Below are 7,500 nucleotides of genomic sequence, written 5' to 3' on the forward strand. Positions count from 1 at the left end.
TATATATATATATACATGCGAACACATACTATTTCATCCCCACAAGATACGCGGACACACGTACAGACACACACACACACACACACACACACACACACACACACACACACACACACACACACACACACACACACACACGTATATATATATATATATATACATACACATGTGTGAGAGAGAGAGTGACAGAGAGATAGGTAAACTGTTTATGCATCCATGTGTACACGTATGTGATATATACACTTGCTTATGTATCTGCTTGTCTGTGTATATAAATTCATATCTGTATATGTATGCGCGTGCGCGTGTGCATACGTGCAAAGGCTAAAGTGGAAACGTGTTATCTACTAGCCTTGAATTTCCAAACCCTCTACATAGTTTTTTGACCGATAAGGACACAAGTATAACACATAAATCAAGTATATATATATATATGAATGCATTGACAGTCATACACATAGAATATATAAGGGATTCATATTTTCCATTCAGTTGGAGAAAGAAGACAAAAAACACAAGCGGCATTTTTTTGTTTTAACAACTCACAAAAAAGGGAGATAATTTCAATAAATTAAGAGTAATTTTTGAAAGAAATTTATCAAATTCCCACACTTTAGGAGGTGTTATCTTTGCCAATGAGGACAGTGACCGAGATGAACATGTTTCAGACTTATGGGACCTCGTCAGCGAAGAGCAGTGAACACGAACCCACATGATGAATGACAATAGTTTCTGTTATACACACACACACACACACACACACACACACACACACACACACACACACACACACGCACACACATACAGGTAATTAGGATATAATCCCACCTGTTTCGTCTTGAAGCACATCCGCTTATTCCATTATTACAATCCAGTACGTAGCTTCTGTTGCCATGGGTTGAAGATTCCTGGTATTATTTATTCTCCATGACACGTGTTTCATTTACTAATAGGGATTACAAAGTTTTACATGTTAGGTAGACATGTAAGGAATTACCTATTAGAAATTTTTCAGACAGAGAAATAGTATGATGCTATTATTATTATTATTATTATTATTATTATTATTATTATTATTATTATTATTATACTGGCATTATAATATTTCTATGTCTAAGGAAATGCCCAGCGGTATTTCATCCATCTCTACGCTCTGAGCTCAAATTCCATCGAGGTCGACTTTGCTATTCCAGTAAAGTAATGGAATAGATGTAACGGACTTACTTTCTCCTTCTCAAAAAGTGCAAGCACTGTACCAAAACTTGAAACGATTATTATATACATTATTAAAGCAGTGAGCTAGCGGAATCGTTAGCACGCTGGACAAATAGCATAGCAGCATTTTATCCGTCTTTACGTTCAAATTCCTCCGATGTCGACTTTGCCTTTCATCATTTCGGGGACGATTAAATAGTACCAGTTACGCACTAGGGTCGATAGAATCGATTTACCCAGCGGTGAGCTGGCAGAATCGTTAGCACGCCGGGTGAAATGCTTAGCGGTATTTCGTCTGCCGTAACTTTCTGAGTTCAACTTCCGCCGAGGTCGACTTTGCCTTTCATCCTTTCAGGGTCGATAAATTAAGTACCAGTTACGCACTGGGGTCGATGTAATCGACTTAATCCCTTTGTCTGTCCTTGTTTGTCCCCTCTATGTTTAGCCCCTTGTGGCCAATAAAGAAATAAGAATCGACTTACCCCACCATTCCAAATTTCAGGCCTTGTGCCTATAAGCAAAAGGACTATTATTATTATATCAAAATTATGCTATTTCTCTATCTGAAGAAATATTTACCGACATTTTATCCGTCTTTATGGTCTAAGCTCAAATTCCGCCGAGTTCGACTTTGCTTTCCATCCGTTTCGGGGTCAATAAAATAAGTACCGGTCAAGTACTGGAATAGATGTAACCGACTTACCCCTCCCCTCAAAAAGTGCTGACCCTGTCCCAAATTTTGAAGCCATTTTATTCTTTTTCTTGTTTCAGTCATTTGACTGCACCGCCTTTAGATTATTATATAAAGCATTAAAGAAGTGAGCTGGCTGAATCGTTAGCACGCGGGACAAAATGCTAAACGGCCTTTCGCTCGTCTTTACGTTTTGAGTTCAAATTCCCACCGAGTTCGACTTTGCTTTTCATTCTTTCGCGGGGTCGATGAAACAAGAGTTGACTACTGGGTTCGATGTAATTGACTGAATAGCCCCAGGCATTGTGCCTATAGTAGAAAAGATTATCATTAAGTGAAGTATGCAGGAACTGTATACAAACCTGACCACATACCGTTAGGATTTTTAGGGTCACTCAGTTTATTCGTACCTTAAATTCAAAACCCTTCCTGGTTCACCTTTGACTTTTACCTGTCCAGAGTTCATCAACTAAGTGTCAATAATGGTGCTAACGACCATTAAATCGCCTATATCCGCTTTTGCTCTGTGCTAAAAATATGAAAACACTGTTATACCGTAGTCGAGCTCATCATCATAATCATTATCATCATCATCATCATCATCATCATCATCATCATCATCATCATCGTGTCGTCCTCGTCATCATTGTCATCATTGTCATCAATTTCGCGTTCCTCATTCATCATTAATATTTTTGTTACTTTATTCGGAAAGACAAAATTAACTAGTGTTCGTCTCAACCCCTGTAATTTTCGTCGGTCCTACACTTGGAAGACCTCGTTTCAGGTCAGTAAGGGCCATAAAAAAAACACACACAAAAATCACCCTTTCTCCCTCCCCCCTCTCTCTCCGCCTTCAACCCCCATCGCCCGCCAACCCGCTGGAGTTCAGTAATTATATATATGAAACAAATAATATTAATAATAATTTTTGTTACCTGTTTTTTGTTATTTTTTTCTTTGCTTTATTCTGTTTTTTTTTAATGATCTTAATATATTAAGTAGAGAAGAAAACGAAATAGTTATGACGAAATAACCTTTAAATAATAATAATAATAACAATAACAATAGTAATAATAATAATGATAATAATAATAATGATAATAATAAATAAATTATAAAAGAGTTATGTGTGAGAAATTATTATTCTTTCTGTTATTGTTTATGATTTTTTTTCATTAATATACGCGTGCGCACGCACTCACCTAAACACATACACACGGACATATTTATAAAGATTTAACATTCCATACATACATAATAAAGTATAGCAATGATTTTTCTCTCTTTCCTTCTTACTCTCTCTCTCTCTCTTTCTCTCTCTCATACACATACACGCGCGCGCGCATAAATGCATATACTTACAAAGGTTTAGCATTCCACATTTATACATAGGGTATAGCTAAGAAAGACTCTCTGTCTGTCTGTCTTTCTCTCTCTGTCTCTCTCTCGCTCTCTCTCTCTCTCTCTCTCGCTCTCTCTCACATACTCACACAGGCATACAAGATTCGCACGCACACACACACACACACACACACACACACACATGCACACACACCTGCAAACTTTCACTTATACTTTCACATCAGCATAATAATAATAATAATAATAATAATAATAATAATGATAGCCCATATTCTACGTAAAATACTGTCTATATGATCTCAAATTTTAAAACAAACACATAATTTTCTTATGGTTTCTTAAACATTCACTAGAACAAAACTGTACAAATCCAAATATATGGTACCCTTTGGCATAACACCTACATGAACTTCTAACTTGTTGTCTCTTGAGGTCTCTGGGTGAGACTTGGATCCAACTTGTACAAATGCAAAACAAAAGTCAAACATAAAATAATAATAACAATAATAATAATAATAATAAGACGAGCGAACATACTTTCACACAAGCATACCATACATATTTTCACAGAGATACCGTTTTATACACATGCGCTCACACACACACACATACACACACACACTCACACACACACGTACACACACACATACTACCACCATCATTAACAATTACAGCTACAACAACAACAACACGAGTTTCGCACCATCGTGGTAGCACATTCACACACACCAGCATACATTCATGTATGCATGTAAAATTCACCATGACATATCACACGCAAACAAGCCTTTTTTTTTTACCCAAGGACACACGCGTTTTTGGTTGAATAAACCTCTTTAGTTTTAATTATAGATATAATTGGTGGGCGGGGGTGGGATATGGAATAACTGTCGCTACCTCCTAAAGAAATAGGCAAAGAATTGTATGATTCAGTCTTTCATCACGACTTTGAAAGAAATGTCTATTACTCTCTTTTCTCTTTTACTTGTTTCAGTCATTTGACTGTGGCCATGCTGGAGCACCACCTTTAGTCGAGCAAATCGCCCCCCAGGACTTATTCTTTGTAAGCCTAGTACTTATTTTATCGGTCCCTTTTGCCGAACCGCTAAGTTATGGGGACGTAAACACACCTGCATCGGTTGTCAAGCGATGTTGGGAGGACATAGACACACAAACATATATACACACATACATACATAAATACATATATATATATATATATATATGACGGGCTTCTTTTAGTTTCCGTCTACCAAATCCACTCACAAGGCTTTGGTCGACTCGAGGCTATAGTAGAAGACACTTGCCCAAGGTGCCACGCAGTGGGACTGAACCCGGAACCATGTGGTTCGTAAGCAAGCTACTTACCACACAGCTACTTCTGCGCATTGATATTTGTTAAAAAACATTTCAATTTTTCTTTTCCTTTTTCTGCTTTTTTTTTCACATTTTACCCCTCTATACTGTGACCTTTTCCTACCCCCATCTTGTAGTGATAACTATTCAAAAATTTTGACATTTAATCTTTGACGATAGACATAGCTTGTCACCCTGTTCAACACCCCCAACTGGCGTATCGGTGTGGAGGGGGGGACCTTCACATTAGCGTAGCTAGTTCGAGCAGGGAGTTCTACCCCAGATGATTCTTTTATAAGGACGGTGCTTCTCGATCTTGCTGTATAAACTTGTATAGGTTTGGGTGCCCGAAGAGGAGGCAGCAAGCTCAATAGAAGTCCTCGACGGCGCATGCTCAAGCCATTGAGCTTTTAGCTGAGTCCATTCTGAAATAAGCAGATCTCCAAGATTGAAAACAAGGTCCTGACCTGTTCCCATGTCACAGAAGCCCTGGAAAGAATTATGTCCTTCCTGCTTGACTAAAATGAAATATAAACGCATTAAAGTTTCCACCGACACAAACATGCTTTCACGTATAGACGTACGCACAGTCACACGAGTGCGCATTTATTGATGCACGTGAAAATGCCTGTACATCAAATGCAAACAAGTTTTTACTCCAATGCGCGAGTGATATTTTAACACTTATATAAATATGCTTTAACACGTACGCACACACGTTTTTACAAACACTCGTTTTTCACCCAGATATAAATATACGCTTACGGGCCACACACGTTTTTACAGACAAACATACGTTTACACGCACTGACATTTTTACTGACATTAAATATATAGGCGCAGGCGTAGATGCGTGGTAAGAAGAAGGCGGCGAGATGGCAGAATCGTTAGCACGCCGGACGAAATGCTTAGCGGTATTTCGTCTGCCGTTACGTTCTGAGTTCAAATTCCGCCGAGGTCGACTTTGCCTTTCATCCTTTAGGGGTCGATCAATTAAGTACCAGTTACGCACTGGGGTCGATGTAATCGATTTAATCCCTTTGTCTGTCCTTGTTTGTCTCCTCTATGTTTAGCCCCTTGTGGGCAATAAAGAAATAAGAAGATTGCTTCTCAACTACATGGTTCCGGGTTCAGTCCCACTGCATGGCAATTTGGGCAAGTATCTTCTACTATAGCATCGAGCAGACCAACGCCTTTTGAGTGGACTTGGTAGAGGGAAACTGAAAGAAGCTCGTCGTATATATATATATATATATATATATATATGGGAGAATATACAAATAATAACAACAGACGAGGACAGGTGGTGTAAATAACAAAAGTATATATTAGTATGACGCTCGGGAATACGGAAAGTCTTTGACGTTTCGAGCTACGCTCTTCAACAGAAAGAATACGGAGACAAGGAGAAAAACACGGAGAAAAAAAATTGAATAGTGTTCAGTCAACGGTCAATCATAATAATGGCCGATCATAACAATGGCTGACCGGAAGTTAGAAATTCTTATTTCAGGAGAGCTAAGAAAGGGGGAGATAACAAACGGTGATCGGGAACGAGGGGCTGTGTGTGGGAGGTAGAATGCTGGTGATCTTGACGTATGTAGTGTGAAAATGGGGAAGGGAGAAAGGGAGAAAGTAGTTGGTCAGTTGTAGTGTGTGCGTGGTGTGATGCGAGGGTATTGGTGTGGTGTGCGTGGTGTGATGCGAGGGTATTGGTGTGGGGTGTTGGGAGGTGGGGAAGGCATGGGTGGAGTGTGGGTTAGGCTGAGGGTGGGGTAGAGGTAGGGGGTCTGTGGGTAGGGGTGGGTGGTAGGTGTAAGGAATTGGATGGGGTGGAGTGGGAAGGTAGAGTAGGAGTGTGTTGGGGTGTGGTGGGATGAGCTTATGAGAGGGTGTTGACGAGGAGGGAGAAGGGGAAGGTGGATGTAAGAGAGGAGGAAGATGGGTATGGGAGGAGAGAGGAGAGAGGGTGGGTATAAGAGAGGGAAGGTGGATTAAGAGAGGGGGAAGGTGGGTATGGGGGGGAGAAAGAGAGGAAGAGAAAGAGAGTGAGAGAGAGGGGAAGAGAGTGAGAGAGTAAGGGTGAGAGAGTAAGAGAGTAAGAGAGTAAGAGTGCAGAGAGTAGGAGAGTAAGAGTGTAGAGAGTAAGAGTGAGAGAGGGGGGAGTACGAGAGAAGAGAGTGAGAGAGAGTAAGAGAGAGGAGAGAAAGAGTAGGGGTGAAGAGAAGTGGGAGTGGAGAGAAGTATGAAGAGAGGTGAAGAGACGTACAAAGAAGTAGGAATCGGAGCAGGAGGTGGGGGAGGGGAGAGATGGGTGGTAGGAGGGAGAGAGACAGGAGGAGGGGGTTAGATGAAGAGTGGAGGGGAGTTGAGCCCATGTGACGCAAAGGAGCGAAGATAGAAGATTAATCCCTGTTCACGGCGCAAACGGGAGTCCGGATGGCCCCTGTGCATGGACAATCCAAACACAGACAGGTGTTGCCGCAAGGAGTGGCCGGCAGAACGGAAGTGGCGTGACACCGGGGTGTCATTGCCGACGTTGATATCTCGGAGGTGTTCCGCGAATCGGTCGGCCAGGCGGCGCCCCGTTTGTCCGATGTACAGGGATTGGCAGAGAGAGCAGGAGAGACAATATATGATGTTGGTAGACGTGCAGGTGAAGGAGTCGGTGATGCGATAGGGTCGGTGATGGGTGCTGGTGAGGAGGGTGGTGTTGGAGAGGTAAGGGCAAGTGCGGCAGGATGGGCGGGAGCAGGGGAACGAGCCAGGTTGGGAAGTTGGGTTGGGGAAGAAGCTGTGGACCAAGAGGTCTCGTAGGTTGTGGGCTCGTTTGAAGGAGGGGAGGGGTCGATTCTGGAAGATGTGGGAGGTGG

General features: G+C 41.4%; 1 protein-coding gene across 2 annotated transcripts in view; it reads left to right on the forward strand.

The window, feature by feature from the left end:
* Positions 1 to 7,500, forward strand: part of LOC106878542 (myocyte-specific enhancer factor 2C) — a 421,727-nt gene that overhangs the window by 32,971 nt on the left and 381,256 nt on the right. The window lies entirely within an intron of this gene.

The sequence above is a fragment of the Octopus bimaculoides genome, chromosome 4 (assembly GCF_046866305.1).
Source record: "Octopus bimaculoides isolate indiv1 chromosome 4, ASM4686630v1, whole genome shotgun sequence".
Lineage (NCBI taxonomy): Eukaryota > Metazoa > Mollusca > Cephalopoda > Octopoda > Octopodidae > Octopus > Octopus bimaculoides.